General features: G+C 42.6%; 1 protein-coding gene and 1 long non-coding RNA gene across 5 annotated transcripts in view; one reads left to right on the top strand and one right to left on the bottom strand.

Moving 5' to 3' along the window:
• Positions 1 to 22,772, bottom strand: part of ARVCF (ARVCF delta catenin family member) — a 595,983-nt gene that overhangs the window by 30,463 nt on the left and 542,748 nt on the right. The gene's annotated exons all lie outside the window — the stretch shown is intronic.
• Positions 1 to 22,772, top strand: part of LOC136627939 (uncharacterized) — a 134,873-nt gene that overhangs the window by 100,288 nt on the left and 11,813 nt on the right. The window lies entirely within an intron of this gene.

Below are 22,772 nucleotides of genomic sequence, written 5' to 3'. Positions count from 1 at the left end.
GTACGATCTGGGTTATCCACCATTTCTAAAGAGAATGCCCCTTTAAGAAGTATGTATGGCTTTAAGTATTTTGGAATGTCACTAGAACTATTCAATATTTCATTACATTGAATTTAGATCCTTTACTAGTAGGATTTCAGCAAAAGCCAGCAGTGTGGTGCACTTCCACTACCTGTTATACACAGAGTGATTTTAGTCTAAATGATGTGGATGCCAGAGTTTCTTTTTTCAACAGGCTTATCAGAAATTTAGTAGGGCGTAAAAAAAGGTCCCCGTATAAAACTAAAAACCTTACAATTTGCAAAAAAGATGGAGGGCCGGCTTTACCTAATCCCAAAGCTGCCTATCTGGCTTCTCAAATGCAACACTTTCAGGGATGGGAGACGGAGGAAGCAGCAGTAGATAGTTTGGAAATGAAGTCTTTTTGGGAACTATTTATTTGAGGCTCTAAAGGCTCATAAGTTCAAATGCATCAAGTATCTCCCTGCTTTGACTCTTGTTATAAAGTTTGGTGGAAAGTCCAAGAAATCGTAGACATTAAACACTGTATGCAATGCATATACATCACTGTGGGAGACTCCTTGGCGCTCGCAGTTGCATAAATTGGAAGATTTTGAATCCTGGAGGAGTACAGGGCTATTCAGAGAGTCTCTCATATAACGAGTGGACTGGAGATCAAGTCATTTGCACAATTGCAGGCCGAGTACGAGTTTCCTCATGCCTACATACTTTAAAGATTTGCAGTTGTGACATGCTTATGGATTGGAGCAGGGTCTTTCAGAAGTGATTACTACTAGTTACGTGCCAGCAGAGATTATAGGTTCAGCAATATCCACAGCGGGAAAATCTTGTGTTATATTGTTCTACACAGACCTAGTTTAATACCCGGAACCCTTCTAATGTTAGTGGTTTTTGAGAGGTCCCATAGAAAAAGTGCAATGGAATGAAGGGTTACGAACGAATTATCTAAGCAAGTCACGGCGGCTGTCTCAGATTATTTGATTCATAGAGTATCACACTGCAGGCTTTATATGCGATTGGGATGAAGAACTCGCCATTGTGTTTGCAGTGTAAGAGTCAAACTGCTGGATTAATACACATGATGTGGCGATGCCTGACATTACAAAGATATTGGTCCAATGTTTATCTGTAAATCAACAATGTATATCAAGTAACTTTGGACATTACCCTCTTGTTTGTATCCTATGGCATGTGTCTGATCTACCTGTGGAGGATGCAGAACAAATGGCAATAGCTAGGCTGATATATGTAGCATGGAAATTGTGCAACACTGGCTTGATGAGCGCTCTCTGACAGAGTTTGTTTAAAAAAAAAAAAAGTGAATTAGCTGCAGGATAACATTATATTATATATATATATATATATATATATATATATATATATATATATATATATATATATATATATATATATATATTAAAAGAAAGGTGAAGCAAAAGTATGAAAAACTATGAGCAAAGTGGCCGAGTGCTCCAGGTTCGGCTCCTTTGCATTCCTTTGGAAACTCCCTGCTGTCATCTTCCTGTAGCTATGCAACTATTGATTATAAAACAGTATGGAATTCCTAAAGGTGTTTTCCAGGCAGTGCCACTATCACAGCAGGGGTACACAGTGGTTGGCAAGGTGGTGCTATCTGGAAAACCCCTTGAATGTTAGCTTGCAATATTTGGAAACTGGTATTACTGTAAAATTCTAAAACCAGGAAAAAAACAAAACACTTTCATAAGATACGTGACATACAATTGCTTTATATTTAGGCCTTATGCTAAAGCTCATGGTCCCATTTTTATTGTTGGGCTGTCCTTGACCCGAGGAGGTGGTATGCAAGAACCAAAAAAGACCAGGACTAATGCGTTTGCTACATTTGGACTTTATTGATATAAATTATAGACTGCTGCACTGATATAAGCGGATTATAACATGGAGATTGCTATGGAGAGTGGCGATAGGTGGGGTTTTGTTTACTGTAAGTTTTTATTTTAACTTTGAACATTTTAATACATTGTTTTTGCTTGAATACAAGACTTTTGTTCTATATGCCTCTGATAAAAAGTACATACAGCAATGCAGCCACACGAGGGCAGTGTGAGCACTCCTATAAAATGTGCTCAAGGTCACAGCCAAGGAAACGAAGGCCGCTTTAAACGATTCTAGTGTTCTCACATAAACCTCCATAAAATATACTGTACCAATACCTTACTGCTAATATTGAAATACTAACGCTAAACACTCTGCCATACAATTACTGAGGCCGCCGACAGAACCCCCCCCCCCCCAACACACTTCATTTGAGTAACAGGACAGAGGTTTGCTAGAGCCAAAGCAACTATAACCTGACACTAATGGGAGCCATTTATCTAATCCAGAAGACGAGCTCTTGGATTTAGCCTTATAGCTTTAACAAACAGGGACCCACCACTAATACACAAATGGAATCCAGACAGAGATCGATGGCTTTATCTTATTTCACAGTATTTATATAGCACCAGCACATTCAGCAGCCCTGTGCAGAGGCTGCAGTCACCCCTGCAAGGTGCTGTCCACATGAAGAAGTGATCATCTAAGGGCTCATTCACATGAGCAGAAAAGCGCGGCACGTTACACACATTTAAAAAAAAAATTTAAAAAAAATGCAGTGAATAGTGCCCATTGTTTTTATGGGTTCATTCATAGCTGCATATTATTCACGTGGCTTTCAGTCGTGCGATTTAAAAAAAAAAAAAAAAGCAGGCAGTCTTATCTTGGTTCATATAATGCACCAGAATAGCCCATTGAAATCCATGGGCACGAGTAAATACGCAGGGAACCTGCAATGGGATTATGTGTTTTTTCCCTGCTTATACGTAAGTAACTATATTATGTATTTACACGTGTAAAAAAATGAGTCAACTGAGGAAAAGGATTCCAGGAATGCCTAGATAGAAATACCCAACTAAACAAGATAATATTAGCAGACATATGTACTTTAGGGAACTAGTTAAATAGCGAATGAGGGAAATCAGAGTGGCCCTTTAACCCATTAAGGATCAAGCATAGTAAATTTACGGCACTTGTCCTGCGCTTTAATCCCAGCTGATAGTAAAAATACAGCGGTGAAGTCGGTGTTTGGGGGGGGGGGGTGTAGAGCCCTTGTTTATGCCATCAGAAGCAGGTTGGGTTGTCAGCCGTTAGTCACAGCTGATAACCCGGAGGAGGAGGGAGAAGTGGTTTTCTACCCCTTTTGCCTCCTCCTTTCTTTAGTACACAGCACTCAATGAGCACTATGTACTAAAGAGTGAAAGTGGAAGCGTTTTTATTCCACTACGTGAGCCAGCAGTCACGTGACCCATGATTAGCTCTGCCTCTGAATATTGTCACTACAGGGGATGTTTTCTCCTGTAACTGGGGCTCCTATGGATGACCCATCTACAGTGATAAAATAAAAAAAGACCATGGCCATGTCCCCTAGAGGTCTTATATGGGGGACATAGATAGTAAAAAAAAAATTATTACATAAGTAAAACAAAATTACAGAATAAAATGAAAATATATACATAAAAAGGAAAATAACTCAAAGCAGACACCAACCAAAACAGTCGTCATATGCGCCCTGTAACCCAAAACCGTACATATCATGTATCAAAACATCTGAAACAAAATGAAACCATTCCCACACACTTTATTTTAACTTAACCCTTTGCAATCCAATTTGGGATTCAAGGTATCCTAGGAGGCTTTCTCTTTCTGCCATTTTACAATGCCACCATCTGCTGGCTAGAGCCAGTACTGCAGTATGTGACATGCCGAAGAGGCCCCCGACAGAGCAGCCAGTAATATACAGTAAGAATACCCTGCCAGACGTGTTCTGATATCAGAGCTATACAGGCGTCAATCAGAATGTCGGAAGACGTCAGACAGTGAATTGGTGAATTGGAAAGGGTTAAATATACTAAATTTAAAAAAAAACAAAAAAAAAACGAAACACTGAAATGTTTAAAAAAAAAACACCCAACATTATTTTTTAGCGTTTTACCCCCAATAAAAAAAAAAAAAAAAAAAAAGGAAAAAACATCAAGGAAAAAAATATTAAAAAATTAGTCCTATATGTCACGGGAAAAGAAAATGGCAAAAATATATATATATTTAAAAAAAACAAAGAGTAGTTCAACCGCCACATAGGTAAAATCTGTAAAAAGTGTCTGGTCCTTAAGGTGCAAAGCAGCCTGGTCCTTAAGGGGTTAAACATTTTTTTTCCTTTGATAAGAAATTATATGACAACCGTATAAAATAGGTTACAGGGCTACTGGACAACCTTCCCCCTATAGTGCCCACTGGGCTAAAATATGAAAAGAAGCATTTTTTGCCATTCTTCTGCTACTGCAACCCAGTGCTACAGCCCCGCTGCAGTCCCCATGTTTGTTGTGTCAAATGAAATCACTGGAAGTTACCTGACCACTGCAGCCAATCAGAGGCTACAAATATCACTGTTCTAAACTGCTAGCATTATAGCGCCCAGGATGTGAGAGCAGATTCAAAGGGAACGGGCGGCGATACTGCAGTCTTCGATGGGCCACAATAGGCAGGTGACATCCGCCACAAAAAACACCGGGACCACAACAGTGCTGCAGCGCTGGATTGCGGCAGCAGAGGACATGTAGATACTGCTTCTTTTGTTATTTTAGCAGCGTGGGTAGACAGGTAGTTCCATGTAATAGCACCTTTAACATGTTGAGAGGATTAGTTATCTAGGGTAGGGCACATTACATAATCAGCTGTCTTTGAGAGGTGACATTCTAAATCAATCCAAGTGTTCTATAGAGTCCTACTAGTTATTAGTATTATTTATTGTACCAGTGTTTCTGGTGGTACAACACGCCGCTTATAATACAGTGGAAGGACTGAAGGACCTGTGATGACTGTTGGAGTTGGTCAAAATATTGAAGGAGCTGTGATGTTACCGGCATGTGATCAGGGGCAGAGCTCAGAGCTCCAGTGATTTAGCCGCTTCCTGAGGTGAAATCATGGCCGAGATGAAGGACCTTTGATGACGTCACTATCATGTGATCAGGGGCGGAGCATGTAACTCACTCACGGACAAGTGGTTTTTAGTACTTTGGTACTGTAATTTCCTAATAATTGCTATTCAGTGTTTCTGGGGCGCAATGACTACATGCACGCCACGCACATAGCACTGCTACTGTTCATCCCATACAACAGGGATCAGAAGCAGCACAGCACTGACGATTCAGGACCTGTGATATCACAGTCATGCTCCTTTCTTGATCACATGATGATGACGCTCATCCCCAGCGAATGACTTACAGGCTCTGCCCCTGATCACATGACTGATGTCACCACAGGTCCTGCATCCTCGTGCAGATTATGGGCGGACTACAAACCCCCTGCGGTCTCAGTTGCTATGGAATACTAATGAACACCTAGCCGACCAGCAGCAGTGTGCGTACAGGACCTATGATGTTAAATTTGTAAATTTGCCTTGATTCAAGAGACTAATTTAGATTTAATAACATCTAATATCTAAACATTTTTTTTCCAGTTAGGCCAGGGAAAAAAATGGACACGTCCCCCTGCCACCTCCCCCATGTTGATCCAGAGGAAGGCAAAAAAAAACAAAACAATTTTCGCCAGTTAGTGAAAAACAAAATCCTTCCCTACTCCAAGTAAGGCAATCAGAATAATCTGTGGATCAACAACCCTTCTGAAGCAAATCAGTGACTATAACATGTAATATTGCAACATTCAAAGGCAGCCAGGCTCTTCTTGAACTAGTTTAGTGAGTTTTCCATCACCACATCCTCAGGCAGAGAGTTCTATAGTCTCACTGCTCTTACAGTAAAGAACCCCCTTCTATGTTGGTGTAGAAACCTTCTTTTCTCTAGATGTAGAGGGCACCCCCTTGTTACAGTCATAGTTCTGGGTATAAATAGATGATGGGAGAGATCTCTGTATTGTCCCCAGATAGATTTATACATAGTTATTAGGTTGCCGCTCAATCGTCTTTTCTAAACTAAAATGTCAGCCATTCTAAACTAACTTAGAAGGAACATTAGAATATTGTTCATCCTCTTAACCACTAATGTGGTTTTGTGCAAGTGTGAATATGGAAGGAAGCCAAAGCGGTGCAATGAAGCTAAACGAATGAGGTCATCCGTTAAAAAAACCCAAAAAATTCTAATATACACTCATTTTCAAAAGGGAAAAAAACAAGCCCCAAGGAGGAGTTGAATTTATTGTGGAAAACCGACCCCTTGAAGGGAGGCTCTAGTACCCTGCTGGGCTGTCTCTAACTTGGATACAAGATGTGATACGGCTGGGCATGGAGGCATACAGGTTCTGTATGCTATCCTGCAGCAAATCAGTCCACATTTGCTGTAACTGAGCCTCTAGTTCATGAAAACTTATAGGCTGTTGAAGTTGGCGTCCCTGATGGTCCCATACGTGTTGTATTAGTGATAAATCTGGTAAACAGGCAGGTCATGGAAGTGTGACAATGTTGTGGAGACATTCCTGTGACACCCTTATTGTGCACAGCCAAGTATTAACCTGCTTGGAAGCCCTGTCGAGAGAGGCAACACGTTGCTGAGCTGTCATTGTCCCTTGTACCACTACTACAGGTAATCAACTGTCATACAATGGCCCCTCAGACCATCACACCGGCAGTGGGGGCAGTGTGCCAATCCACAGCAAAAGCATAATTAAGGCACTCACCCCTAGGTCTCCAGACACTAACACTGCAGTCACCAGTGCCCAAACTAAACCTGGATGCGTCGCTGTCGACAACCCAGTTCCACTACCTAGCAGTCCAGTTGTGGAGGCAACGGTGGGTGTCAACGGCCGTACACGCAACAGTCACCGCAAGGCCAAATGTCCCTCAGCCAAGCGCATGAAAACGGTTCCGAAAGACACGGGGGCCTGTAATAATGGCGCCATCTGTCTCTGGATGGCGGGCAACGAAACACTTGGAGCTGCTCGTACCACATGGACCTTTTATCTGATCACGCTATAACAATAATTATTTGCATATCTGCCCAAGATGTAACTGCATGCACTTTTGCAGCAAAATGACAACTTTTAGGTGCTTGATTTTTTGGTGGTATCTATGTGATACATAACTGTACAATCTAGACATGTAATTCATCACTAAGAATATGCAAACATTTTAGGAGTTGAAATGTACAGTACAAATCCTAATTAATCATAACAGTAACATTCACTAACAGCAAGGGCTCATTCACACGGCTGTATGCGTAAAATGCTGCGTGTATTAGGAAGCATTTTACTGCTGCGTGAGCTGGTTATCGCTGCATAGGGCAGTGATTGTGTACTGCCCATGACAGCGTATCTCACGCACTGTCATGCAAAGAGCCCTAACTCTGTCCTTGGGGCTGTATTTGTGAAATACAGTGTTTAAAGCAGACAAAACCAAACTAAAATAAAACAAATTACCAAATGAGCAAGGAGATCCAAGTATTCGGGTAAAGTGCAGTTTAGTGTTACCATAGTATAAAGCCAAACAATTAAACCAATGTACCCAAACTGGGAAGGCGTGTAATTTATCACTGGTCTTCTCTCAATGACCGTTTTAAGATAAGTTCATAGTTTCCCATTCCCCGGCCCCACTTTTTTTTGGGCACAGAGCCACCCAAAAAAATTTTTTCACGCACACCCTAAAACATCGAGTAGTAGAAGGCTTTCAGCTGTTGCATAAATCAGATACGGAGACTATAAATTAGTAGCTCTCTTTCATTCTCTGTTCGTCACCAATAGGTTGACAAGCTAAAATCAGTTGGGCCTTTTACTAATCGCCCACTTACACAGGCAGACAGCCGAGTAAACGACTGCACGAGCGCTGACGACCTTAGTAGCGATGTCGGCGCTCGTGCAGTGCGTTTAGACAGATCGACTTCTTGCTTGATCACCGGGTCTCTCGCTCAGCGCTTCACCTTCTATGTGAAGTGCAGAGTGGGGAGCGTTTATACGTAGTGAGAAGCCAGCGATTGTTCTTAGGATGACTGAAAATCAGCGATAATGACAAGTGAACTAATATAGAGTATTTTTTCCACATTTACACTGAAGGATTATCACTCAAATTCGTTTGAATGGATTTTGAGCGATAAGTGTTACATGTAAATGGGCCTTAAGGCAAACTATTGTCTCTCTCCGAATGCCTCCCGCTCTGTCCCGCCATACGTATGCATCTATAGTTCCCCACAATGATGAGTGTGCAGAAGACTTGTGCCACATTAAGCCCCACAGACACAACACAACCAAGGATTATCCAACAAGGACTGAAAAAAACAGTGTTGAGGGCCTTTAAATCAAAAATGTTATTGGTATGGACATTTAATAAGGACTGCATTATAAAGTGTACTTTCCTTGACATGCGGTCACTTGATCTGCACCATCTGCGATATGCCAATATATGAGGATTTTGTAATGTGTATAAATAGTCTGTCTTCATACAGTTTCAGAACGTTTCCACTAACGATTCTAAACCATTTGTATGGATTTTGATGTGAAAATAATGGTGCTAGAAATGTAAGACTTTGGGATGTTGCTGGATAGTCTATCTACTTACGGGAAGGTAATGTCTTCGGAAGCCATTGAGGAAGTCTACAATTAAGTAAAATCAATAGAGTTCAGCTTTGAAGGAAGACGCAGCTTTGTTTTTACAGCCGATTATAAACAGGCTAGTAAGACAAAAAGGTGAATTACAGTAGTTCTAGAGGCCAATATTTATCAGCTACAGCCAACAAGTCATGTCTTCAGGATTTGTTTAGTACAGCAACAATAATCTGCACATTGGGAACTACAGAAGGTTCTCCCTATGGGATATCTACATATTGTGATCTGTTGGGGTCTAGGTAAAGCAGAGATATTCGTGACCTTTGTAGTAAAATTAACACTTTTGGTAGCAAAAAAGGGGTTTATATCTAGAATAAGATTTGAAGATAAATTTATACAAATAGAAAAACGAGAGAACTTTTCCGAGTGAAAGGCTAGGGAAGGTTTTTACTTGCTCCCTCTACTGAAAGCGGTTCCTATTTTTAGTGAGAAAAAAAAATTAAGTGCTAATAAGCCACGCGCTTCTGATGTTTTTCTGTGGGACGGCTCATAAGTTAGTGGAAGTGGTCCCTTTGGTTCATAAATGGCTGTGTCCCAGTAACTGGTGCTTTATGTATAACCTGTCTATAGGGTAAGAGACTAGATTACTGCGGCTCCCCTAGAGCAGCCCAGGTTCTTGGTTTCTCCATACCAGGAGGAGTTGTGTAAAATGTTGCAGCATGCATGTTGACTCTGCATATAGCTATGGGAGATACAACACTTCCTTTCAAAACCCATAACATTTGTGCTGTGTGAATAGCAAGAAATGTGAGTAAGAGACACATTGTAGTTAAACTTTACTAACAGACTCCCAGACGCCGAGCCTGCAGCTTTGTCATAACCACCTTTGTAATATTATGTATCACACATGCTGTAGACTTTGCATCATTGACTTGTTTAACCATGTGTGAGAGGGTTATTATACTATAAGGCTGCCTGCAGACGAGCAGGTCGGATCCGGCAGCGAGGATTCTCGCCGCGGGACCCGACCCGAGCGCAAGCAGGGACCAGCGCGTACTCACCCACGCCCCGCAGCTCCGGCTCTTTCATGTGTGAGCCCTGCACAGAAATAGGACATGCCGCGGTTTGTTTGCCGCGCGAGATTTTGCACGGGCCAAACCGCGGCCGTCTGCATAGGATTGCGTTTGTTAACGCAATCCTATGCAGGCTTGCAGCGGCGGAAATTCCGCGGGATTTCTGCCCGTGTGCAGGGGGCCTAAGACATCTTGTACTGCAACAATAAAAAGACAGGAGCTTCAAACATCACTTCAGTGTTTCGCATTGTTCTTTTCTCCGATGCATCAAAAATTAGGCATACCTGATTGATATGGCTATGAAACCCCTTGAGTATCACCTAAATTAAGTAATTACTTTAACACTATGTAAAGTGTTGTAGTATATTATTTATACCTGCACTTTGAGAGCTCATTTATATGGGCATGGAATTCACGCAGCTGTTAGCTGCGCAACAAAAGCGCACCTATAGGTGCTGAAAATCCCATGAATGGACAACTTTTCCGCACTGAAGTGCCGAGCTGTATTAGCGTTGAAACAACACTGATGAGTGACAGAACAGCAAGTTTTCACTTTTAAATGTCCCGCTGTAAGATCCTGTAAGTCTCCCCGTCGGGGCTTCCCTTCATTCCCTTAAAGGGGTTGTCCCGCGGCAGCAAGTGGGTCTATACACTTCTGTATGGCCATATTAATGCACTTTGTAATGTACATTGTGCATTAATTATGAGCCATACAGAAGTTATCAAAAGTTTTATACTTACCTGTTCCGTTGCTAGCGTCCTCGTTTCCATGGAGCCGACTAATTTTCGCCGTCTAATGGCCAAATTAGCCGCGCTTGCGCAGTCCCGGTCTTCTTTTTTCAATGGGGCCGCTCGTGCTGGATGCCGGCTCCGTGTAGCTCCGCCCCGTCACGTGCCAATTCCAGCCAATCAGGAGGCTGGAATCGGCAATGGACCGCACAGAAGCCCTGCGGTCCACCGAGTGAGAAGATCCCCGCGGCCATCTTCATCAGGTAAGTAAGAAGTCACCGGAGCGCGGGGATTCAGGTAAGCGCTCTCCGGTGTTCTTTTTTAACCCCTGCATCGGGGTTGTCTCGCGCCGAACGGGGGGGGGGGGGGGGGGGGGGGTTGAAAAAAAAAAAAAAAAAACGTTTCGGCGCGGGACAACCCCTTTAATGAAGAGAGCCCCGGAGAGATGAAGGGAGTCCCAGGCCGCAGTGCTTCCCTTCATCCCCGCAGGGACACAGTGCTTCTGGGTTTGGCGGTGCGGCAGAACCCACTTCCTCTCCATTTTTTCCTCCTCCCATAGGAGTCTATGGACACTCCTGCACATTGCACACCAAAGACAGGTCAGGACCTATATTTTTGCACAGCAGGGTATTTCAGTCGTTGATGTCCTATCTTTTTTAGGTGCAATTTTTTCTTTTTTGCGTTGCTAAAATTCCTTCATTTGAACATTTCCATAGGAAACTATTGGTTCTAATAGACACAATTTCTTTTTGCACCTGTAAGTTAGCTGTGCAAATTCTCTCATGTGAACAAGGCCTAATACTTCCAACTTACATAGATAAACTACACATTCCAACTACTAGATCATCTACAAAGTACTGCAGCAATTTAGCAAATATATGCACTAAAATATCTATGGATAAAACATGCAGCTGACAAATGTAATGCCTGGCGCTTGTATTGGATATCTATCTAACCTGACAATTCGTGCACATGGCAATGCCATGGGCACAGAGTCTGTACTGAGGAGCACAAGACTGTAGGACTCCAGCGCATGGAGCCAGACTACGTATGCGTACACCCCCCCCCCCCCCTAGATAAATAGCTTCTAGGAGAGAACCTGATAGCAAATAATTCTGTATACCTCCATATGAAATCAAAAAGGCAAAGTAAGGGTCTTTTTACACCAAACGATTATTGCTTGAATGACCGAATGTCAGAGTTAGGCTGCCCGAGCGAATAAGCTGTTTATACAAACATACATTGTTGACTCATTCAAACGAGAAATCGTTCAGTCATTCCCATTTGCTGTATTAGTGAATGAGAACGACTGAACGAGCGCCATTTAAACTGATCAAAAACTGAATGAGCCAATGATGATTTTTATGCTTGTATGAAATGGACGAATGAAAAGTGAAAGACTGTCATTCATCATTCAGATTCGTTTAGACTGAATGATTATCGCTCCCTTTCGCCCATTCTAATGATTTTTTTGAACGATAACGTTCCGTCTAAAAGGGCCTGATGTGCAGATTTAGAGCGGCTTATGGCCAAGTTATATGAAGCTGTAATACAGAATCCATACAAGTGTAGTCAGTAAATCACATACAACCAAAGTCTTTTTCCTCTAGTATTGACAAGGCTAGATATACAACTATACTCCGTACAATGACTAATACTCGCACCTGTACAGTCACTTCATTGTTCACCTGGACGGACAGGATTTTCTGCTTATATGAACAAAAAAAAAAAATAGCTTTCACTAAGAAATTAGCCCCATCCCGATCAAACAAGCTCTGCCTCCATTCATCATGCGGGATTAGCTGCAGACATTATAGTTTCTTCGGTATATTGCTCCGGTGTCGGGTCTTTCAGGCACTGGCGTAACGTAAAGAACAGTGACAAAGCGTTTCGTGAAAAGCAGCACAAGGGCATCATTAACATGGTTAACAGAATATAGGGGCTGGAGCGCTGCCGGCATCAGTCAGCAGGGGCCTTGCAGCATACAGTTGCCATAGTTACAACATCACTAAACAGTAAAGAAACAACATACTGGACTATACAGCGTTCACCAAATGCAGTGAGCAGCAGCTCCGGGAATAGCGGTGTGCCTTCATTCCCCTCATTCTAATGCCGGAGAGTTCTAGCAGTGCTGGCAGCATGCAGGGCTTTACATTACATCACCTGGCTTCCCAGTCTCCTTTATTTCAGGCAGTGTCTGTCTAATCTTATACATCCAGACATCTCTGGCTAGCGATAACTAGAATAAACCGCGCAGGCACAATGTAAAATATGCAAGAATGTCTGAGCTGGGGGCAGTGTGGGTTAGATTATCCCCCTAAGATCTCTACAGACATATAAACTGCATTCTCCGCTCAGGCTGCATATTTGGTGCAGTGCAGCAGTGGTGACAAGACACCCCAACATGTCAGCAGCCACCGGAAATACAAACATTTGTAAAAAGGCTGATGAAGAGGCTAACCGAACATCCAGAATGGTGACCGATAATCTGATGCCTAAAATAAATGAAAAATATAGTCTCATTAAAACAAGAGCATAAGGGAAGTAGTGATACAGGTACACAGCTGCATGCCTCAAAAGGCTTCCAAGCGCCGACTTCAAAGGCAGCGAATTCTGTGCTTAAATATGCAAGGGCTGAATAGTTTGGTTCCCCTGGCTGGTTGTTAAATCATGCTAATGCCAGCTTGATTGAACATCTGTGGAGCATTGCATTTTAACTGCCTGACCAGGTTGTAAGTTACAACCGCCAACATGCCATTCGGATTTTACAGCCCCACCCAAAAGACCAATAGAATCCAACGTAAAAGCTGCAGCTTTTCCCTCACAAATTGAGGTTTCCTGCGTCTGAAGGATGCGAGGAGAGCAAAGAGATCAGAAGGAAAAGAACTGCTGCCCAACACAGCACAGGGCAGATACATACTTTAGATACTTTATTGGCCTTTTGCCATTACGGCATCTCTCTAGAATTCTCTATAGGGCGGTATCCCAATTGTTACATTTTTGTCACAATGTTGTAAACAGCTTTTTTCCCCCCCAACTTAAATGTGACCTCTGATCGCACAAAAGTCTGTAGTAGAATATTGATTGCATTAAAAGCAATATGCATTCTTGCATGGAGTTTTGAATTTCTTTTTAAATATGCAATGTGTTTTGGGTAGGGCACCTTTTTCAGCAGTTTTCCCAATAGGCCTCTCTATGAAACAAAAAGCGCCAGAAAAACAAAATACATTACATATTTAACAAATGTTGAACATCATGGTAGAATAAAAAACCCAGAAGACCAAGCAAAAACATATGTCAGTGAAGGAGACTCTAAAAGGAGTATTCTAGGTTTCTCTTTTTAATTGGGCGGTGCTCCCACTTCCTTACCATCAGCTGATGAGTAGGTCTGGCCCACTGCACTGGACAGCGGACCAGACTACCAGCTGATGGATGAAGATCCTGAGCCATGGTTCCCTGTCCAATTTCTGATGATATACCAGGATAGTTCATCAGTTGAGAAAAGAAAAATGAGCTCAGAATACCCCTTTAAGAGGTAATTGTATTCAAAATGTAAAATTGTCCATCTATTTGTAAGTGAGACGTTACAGAAGCAGTCAAACCTTAGTAAATTTGCTTTTTACCTACAAAAGATGTCTTTGGGGGGCAACTTTTTCCCCCCCACACAGAAAGTGCAGCCATATTTGAATTAGCTTCTCAATATTTGATACTTGATATTTGAACAGGCTGATGAAATGATAACATTTACAAAAAGGTTTCCAAAAAGCCAATTAAATACTTGACAACCGATACCGCTGCACTCCCTGCTGTCACTTGTGCAAAATATCAATAAGGAGCAAACACTGGCTGCTGCCATTTTTGGATTTATCAATACATGGCTCATTTTACATTTTGGGTCGAAGTCATCTCTAAAGTACGACTATACAATGTTTATTAATGGCATAGTTCTTTTGCAATAACCTGTTTGAGCAATTTCAAAGCAGGAGCGTATTAACCATATAAGATACGGTAAGTAGTCACATATATGTATCATTTTCTTTCAATATAACATTTAGCTCTTCCATTGTTCGTATTCTACAAATTATAGCGGTATGACTGAATGTAATGTACAATTAGGAGTATTCAGCGCATCATTGCAGAAGATTCTTTCTTGTCAATACATTCTTCTAGATACAAAGTTGACGCTTTCGCCCTCAGGAGCTTTTGAACATTTTGCACATACACTAGCCACAAGTTTTAGACTTGTGACACATGTACAGATAGATCCTAAAAAAATAAATAAATAAATACTCATGCTAAACCCCTATAGCCATATATTTTCTGGACGTAGACAACCTGCCGATTGCAGTTGTGCCAACAGACTGTTAACAGCTATAGCCACCTGCACATCACTTTGTAACAACTAAGTATAAAAAAAGTGCATTACTATACTTACACCTAAAAACACTTGCTGTATCAACCTTAGGGCTTATTTACAGGAGTGTATATCAGCCACAGTTTTTACGGGCGACCGATATACGCTTCCATCTGAGCTGTCTTCCCCCTTCCCTCCCACTCACCGTCTCTCTGTCTCTCTCCTTCCCTCTCCTCCCCTCCCCTCTGGCAGTTTACAATGGGAGAGGACGGGGCAGAGGTAAGCTCCTGCCTCCGCCCCCCTTGTCCGCAGCCAGCAATGGGAGGGGGAGGAACTTAGATCCGCCCCTGTCCTGCCCTCTCCCATTGCAAACAGTCGGAGGGGAGGAGAGAGGCAGAGAGCTGGTGGGGGGTGAATGGGATAGACAGCTCAGATGGTAGCGTATATTTGCCAGTCGTGAAAACGGCAGCTGATATACGCTCCTGTGAATAAGCCCTACTTGCTGTATTCTCAGACTGTATTGCCAAGTGCACATTGGTTTTGACATTTTAAAAAAGAAATTGTCAACTTAAAAGTAAGACCGCAGATAAAGAAAAAAAATAAATAAATAAAAAAATCAACAATGCAACCAAAAGAGAAAGCAGGTTAAAACATGGAAGTATCACATACATACTTGGCTGCGCCAGTGCCATTTTGCAAGGTGTTTTGTTTCTTTGTTTTTTTAAATTTACATAATTCTACCATTTTTATGACAGCCTAAGCTCTGCATTGTCCCGCCTACTCCCATTGCTGGCTATGGACAAGGGGTGGGAGCTTAGCTCCACCCCCGTCCCACCCCTTCCCATTGCAAACTTCTAGGAGGGGAGGAGAGAGACAGAGAGCCGGTGAGGGGGGGGGGGGGGGGGGGGGGACTGCTCAGATGGGAGCGTAGATCGGCCGGCTGTGAAAACGCTGGCCAATATACGCTCGTGTAAATAAGCCTTTCTGCTGAATATTTTATTCTAATAAGCCTTCAAATACATTCTGGTCATTCAATGACTTGTGCATGGAAGCATTTGCCACATTTTTAAACGAGCAAAACGTTATAAATGTGCACGACCGCAAATAGGCAGCGAGTGCCTCTTGTACGAAATCTCACAGGTTCACCGCTGAGATACTTTGTCATACTAAGCAAATGGTCCACAAGACTTTTTAAAGATACAACTCTCAAACATTGGCATAGGGATGATGCTGAAATATTGTGTCTGCAAATCTACAGATGAAGCACCCCTGACCAGGACGCCCATGTAGAATTCTTAAGAGCAAGAATTTTCCTGCTGTCACATATATGGTACATAAAATCCAGCAAAAATAAAAGGATTCTCATGTTTGTGCGCTATTAAATACTGGTAGCCAATTAGTGAATCACTGTATACCTCGAAGCCTGAAGTCTTAAGTGATTCCAGGTTATTTGGCAATTGTTGCATTCATCTGTCCCACAATGCACAGGGAGGATCGGATACTACATTAATATAACTATAAATCACGAATAGCAGAAAGATAAGGCAGCAAACCAGTAAATCCTTTGCAAGTATGCAAGACTGCAATAGCTAAAATGTAAAAGTCTGTTTAGAGAAGGAAGGCCTATTGGGAAAATCTCAATTTAACCACTCAGCTAACATCCTACCTGTTTGAGAGAATTTCAGCAGAATAGGCCACATTGCTGTGAATTATGAATGACTTATGGCAAGGTGAACTTTGTACTCTTGACAATCAGCACTTAATGCTTCTGGTGGGAATTAACCATGGTAATGTAATGTTAGTCTGCTCAGATCCACGATGACACCAGAGCAGTAATCTTATACCAAAGGAGGAAATGAACGGATTCAGCCCATATAGAGACTTTATGATGGCATAAATTGCTCATGTATTATAAATAAACCAAGATGATACAGTATAAATTATATATGGTATAGTGTAATTCGCTGTGCATTCCAGGAGTTTAATGATCACACAGTAAAGAGTAGCGAGCTATGTTCTCCGATACCCATCATCTATTAGGCCTACAATCTGTCAGAGGTACGGCATGTAATATTACCACAGATATTTAGGATAGGAGTATTCTTTAGGTCGCATTTAAGACTAACACAATGTTACTCACATGGACATTTAGGTGGATCAATCACAATCAGCAGTACAGACTGATTGTAAGCTCTTCAACACAACATGTAGTTAGCATTTGGGGAACAAAAACACCTATTTAACCTAAGAAAAGAAGTGCTAAGGCTACATTCCCACGAACGTATATCGGCTCGGTTTTCACACCGAGCCGATATACGTGGTCCTCGTGTGGGGGGGGGGGGGGGGGGGGGAGGATGGAAGAGCCAGGAGCAGGAACTGAGCTCCCGCCCCCTCTCCACTATTTGCAATGGGGAGAGGCGGGCGGGGCTAATTCGCGGAACTTCACCCCACCCCTGCCTCCTTTCATTGCAAATAGTGCAGAGGGGCGGAGAGGAGGCAGAGAGGGGGCGGGAGCTCAGGTCCTGCTTCTGGCTCTTCCATCCTTTCCCCCTGCACATGAAGACGACGTATATCGGCTCGGCGTGAAAACCAAGCCGATATACGTTCGTGGGAATGCAGCCTAATACTGCATCAGAGATAGGAAGATTGAGCTACATTGTCACATTTTAAACTCACTCCAAGTGGGAAGATAACATTTCATACTTGGAATATTAGTTGAATGTCCTTAGGTCCTTGTTGCACGCCTTTTTATGTATGACACTTCCATGATGAATAAATATGTACAGGTATACTGTCTCTAGAAGCTACCAGCCGAGCCACAGATGGCTTGTAAATCCCATGTAGTGAAGCCGGGCACTTGAGGAATCTAATACTTTGTTTATTGGGATTATCTGTTACTTTCAAATGAGAGTGCCAGCCAAACAGATTACTACACCTTAGAAAATCCGATTACCTGGAGACTTTGCACTGTAGACAATGTTTCAATCAACAGTTTAACTACTAAACACACAGGCAGCTATTGTAAGGCTGAGCCATGATTTGGAATCTCCATATTAGCAGGAAAACAGAATTTGAATATCTGATAGCAAAAATGGATCTGAAATAGGGTGGCATTATGGTTCTGAGTAAAGTCCAATATATGAAACTAATACATTTGTATGCACATTTTATGGCTGTTGTGGTGCAGTTCCCGCTGCAACAAAGCCACTCATCTATATTGGTGCAATGTGCTAACTGAACACCGGTAGAAGCAATGAGGTATTGTAAAAGGCCACACTGTATCGCAGCTTATGCGCACAACACCACATGGTCATTTACAAGCAAACTACTTTCATCTGCTCTCATTTAGAAGACCACACCAAGTTTATGTAGTGTGGCTTTGGCCACAAAATGTGAACACATCCTTAGCCTCTTTTGACCAGCTGTGTATCAATCATACCAACGCTGGTAAGCAAGAGAATTAACCATCTGTTCAAGGCAGAAGGATATGGTTCAGAGGATGGAGCTGTGTGTCTGGCTTCTCTCTTTGGCCGCCTGTACTGTACATGAATTTCAAATATTAAAGTGATTTGACTGAAGCTTGTGAACGCTTACCATCACATGACACTACTTAAGAGTCTGGACAAGAACCAGGCTCATTATTAAATGCTCAACCCGGAGCTTTTATACACAACTTTTGAAAGGGGCAGAATAAATCTGTTTTACATAAAACTACCTGCTACATTTACTTGCGACAAGGACTAGCCACCCAGAAATTGACACAAATATTCCAAACCAGAGCTTTAAAAGAAGGTAAGGATTGAGTTCACCTTGAGATACATTTATGTTTCAATGCATAAAATTTAATTTTTAAGCAAATTAAGAAAGTGATTTTATATAGTAAAGTGATTTTTATTAAATAAGGTCTGGAGGGACCCTTAGGGAGAGCGAGGAGACTTATAAGGCCATCCATGCTCCTCTGGGTAATATGCAAATAAGGTAAATGGAACACCACCTCTGCAGCTCCACCTATTGGATGGCAGCATTTCTTCAAATCAATGCTTGACCCTTTAACTTTAGCTGTCTGTGTATGGATTCTGGCTTGGCTTTCAATTCCCAATCATTGCTCTGCAGACCTGAATAAAGGGTCAAGCATTGACGTGAAGGAATTGTGACATCCAATAGGTGGCGCTGCTGAGGAATTGTTCCATCTCCCTTATTTTTATTAACTAATGCCAGTTTTACACAGCAGCATTTCTTCCCTGCAAAACGCAGCAGGGAAAAAAAACACCAATTACAGCTGCCACCTGGATTCCTCATAGTCACTGAACTGAGACATCCAGGTGACGGCTGCAAAATCAGCATATCTACTCCTGCATTTACAGAGGAGAAACGCTGCCTTGTAATAGGAATAGGTATGAACAGAAAGAAAAGCAAACTGCTACATTCCTGAATCCACACTAAATTGAGATCATTTATATGGAAGGATACTAAAGAACGAGCTCTAGGAAAGTATGTTAAGGGTGCGAGGTCTGAGCCATGAAGAGACTTCCCATCCTGCAGATTCCTAGCATGAGAGAATGAACTGAAACCGTTGATTCTTAGCCACGCTCGGTCCCTGCAGCCGCCTCCCTGTGATTTAAAGATTATTTTTAGAAGAAAATTCTTGTGGTTAAAACCATTCAGCAAGGAATGAGCAGTAACACTAAAAACCTTTCCATTACTTTCAAGATTCCTTAATCCAAGGCTTCTACTATCCCATAAATATACACTCTTTATCAAAATACAAAAATAAAATCAATCAAGCACCTAGAAGGAGTTGCCGAAATCGAATTAAACTATGAGTAAAGTAATTACAATATCTGAGCAAAAGGATACTTTATTACAAAAAGCTGACCCCTTGAAGGGAGGCTCTAGTACCCTGTTGTACCGCCTCTAGCTTGGATGTAAGATGCGATACGGGCGTGGAGGCTCTAGTACCCTGTTGTACCGCCTCTAGCTTGGATGTAAGATGTGATACGGGCGTGGAGGCTCTAGTACCCTATTGTACCGCCTCTAGCTTGGATGTAAGATGTGATACGGGCATGGAGGCTCTAGTACCCTGGTGTACCGCCTCTAGCTTGAATGTAAGATGTGATACGGGTGGGCATGGAGGCTCTAGTACCCTGTTGTACCGCCTCTAGCTTGGATGTAAGATGTGATACAGGTGGGCATGGAGGCTCTAGTACCCTGTTGTACCGCCTCTAGCTTGGATGTAAGATGTGATACGGGCGTGGAGGCTCCAGTACCCTGGTGTACCGCCTCTAGCTTGAATGTAAGATGTGATACGGGTGGGCATGGAGGCTCTAGTACCCTGTTGGGCCACCTCTAGCTTGGATGCAAGATGTGATACTGGCGTGGAGGCATACAGGTTCTGTATAATATCCTGCGGCATATCGCTTAACATTTACTGTAACTGAGCCTCTAGATTTTGTAAACTCAGAGGCTGTCAAAGCTGGCGTCCCAGATGGTCACCTACGTGCTCTAATGGAATTATCTGGTGACCAGGTGAATCACGAAAGTGTGACAATGTTGTGGAGGTATTCCTGTGACCCCCTTGTGTGTGTGGCCGAGCATTATCCTGCTGGAAAATGCCTCTTGGAAGCCGCCAGGAGAGGAACACATGTGGCTGCAGGATGTCCTGAACATGTCGCGAAGTGTCATTGTCCCTTGTACTACTACTAGGGGTGACCGACCGTCATATGTGATGGCCCCCCAGAACTCACACCAGTGGGGGCAGTGTGCTGCTCTACAGCAATGGCAGGATTGAAGCACTCCCCCAGAGGTCTCCAGACACGAACACGTTAGAGCCCAAACTAAACCTGGATTAATTGCTGAAGACAGCCGGGTTCCACTCTGCAGTAGTCCAGGTTCGTTGGGTGGGTGTCAAAGGCAGTACATGTAATAGGCAGCATGAGACCAAATGTCCTTCAACCAAGTACTTGGAAATGGTTCCAACAGACACAGGGCCTATAATGATGGTGCCACCTGTTTTTGGATGGCGGATAACGAAACAGTTGGAGCTGCTCGTGGTTGTCAGAAGATCCTCTCTACTGGTGGTGTGTCGAGGGCATCCTGAGCCCGGTTGCCTTGTGTTCATGCCCTCATACATCCACTGGTCCCAACACCGCCCAACAGTCTGGTCAGAATGGCCCAGGTGGCGGCAATTCATCAATATGACCATCCACCTTCTCGCATTCCAATAATGCGCCCCTCTCAGACTCTGGTAACTGGGTGAAATCTGTTCAATTGTGTCGTTTTACAGAGCAAGGGTAAAACCACTTTTAGGTCCTCAGGCGGCAAGACCATTTATCTAAACACGCGACAACTCTAATCATTTGTATATCTGCTTGAGATGTAACTGTATGCCAAGGTTTGCAGCAAAACAACAACTCTGAGGTGCTTGAGTTTTTTTGACAATGTATCTTTGGGAACAGAAAGAACTGAATGCACCTCCTCACTTTAAGGTTTGTTACTGACAGGGCTCTTATAAGAGGTTAGAGAATAGCATTTTACACAGATTAACAAATGATACATTTTTGATTTACAAAATAATTCCGGCTTTAGAGACCAATATTCCCTGCACTCTTGTTAAAAGAAAAGGCGCACATGTTTATATGCTTACTATTCAACTTTGAGATTTTGGCACATTATGGGATTGTGTGAATATATTCACTCTCCCTGCTCATCTCATTTATCATAGATCGCTCTTGCAGGAAGCTTCTTTTATGTTGACATGAATTTTTTTCCCTAATACATTTTTCAGCAGACTACAGTATCTGCACAACACAGAACATACTTCGGGTGCTGGAGAATTATTTTGAGTAATGAGGACATTTCTTTTCCTTACCCGCTGAAAAGAGGTTCTGCAACAGCTGAGCTGTGCATAAAAGAAAGATATACTCCCCCACTATAAAATCACTGAGAAAATTAGAAGCTAAACACTTTGGCCTTGTACTTGTCAGCTTGAAATATTCCCATAATTCATAGTATATATTATGTTATCCAATATACTCTAGAGCACGTGTCAGACTCAAGGCCCTTGGGCAAAATTCAGCCCGACAAGTGACTGTGTGACCCTCGAGGAGGTCCAGACGCAGGAGTGGCTCTCCACCTTTCCCATAGGATACAGCCACCGCTTGGCAGAGAGAGTGGTGCCCGCACAGGGATCAGGAGCCATCTTGGATTCTGAGCTCCAGCGCGCACCTTCATACCACTCTGTTCAACATCTCATAGGTGGAGGAACAATCCAGGCACCCTAACAACACTCCAAGGTAGAAAGCTTAGTGCTAAAGAGATCTAAACAAGCAATCAGGACAGCGCTCCACAGCAAATCCAGGACAGTGTCTTCACAATAAAGAGTAGATGAGGGGATTTACCTGGTGCCTAGTGGGGTGCCCTCCTGGGAACTCCCGCTACCACCTCCACATCCCAGTGAACATATAGCAAACACAAAACGGTCTTCTTGGTCCTCCTCCTTATCCTGGGTGAACAGGAGAGCTGCTAGGATAATGTAATGCCTACCAGCCAAGTGTAGGCATGGAGTAAAGATCCAGGATAAAAATGATAAAAACTTAATCCAGCGCTCAGGTAAGGGACAGATGGAAAAATCTTGGACCGGAATATTGATGAAAAAGTTTATTGCTGCAACGCGTTTCGTTGCTCTCAGGCGACTTTATCAAGCAGAATCTTGCAGCAATAAACTTTTTCATCAATATTCCGTTCCAAGATTTTTCCATCTGTCCCCTACCTGAGCGCTGGATTAAGTTTTCATCATTTTTATTCTGGATCTAGTGCTAAAGAGAAACACTCCATAGCCATGGTCAGGAGTAGTTACAGTAAGAGTTCATTCATACAAGCGTATGCAAATTCAGTCTGAAATATTGTGTGTATTCACAATGCATTTGGACATTCTTGCGGATTTTTTTTTTTTTAATTTGCACACGTATTCACCATTTTTTTATGGGCACAAAAAAAACAACACATTTTCAAGAAGGTCCCACGGCTTTCCC

Source organism: Eleutherodactylus coqui, chromosome 5, assembly GCF_035609145.1.
Source record: "Eleutherodactylus coqui strain aEleCoq1 chromosome 5, aEleCoq1.hap1, whole genome shotgun sequence".
Classification (NCBI taxonomy): domain Eukaryota; kingdom Metazoa; phylum Chordata; class Amphibia; order Anura; family Eleutherodactylidae; genus Eleutherodactylus; species Eleutherodactylus coqui.
This window is presented reverse-complemented; position numbering and strand designations above follow the sequence as displayed.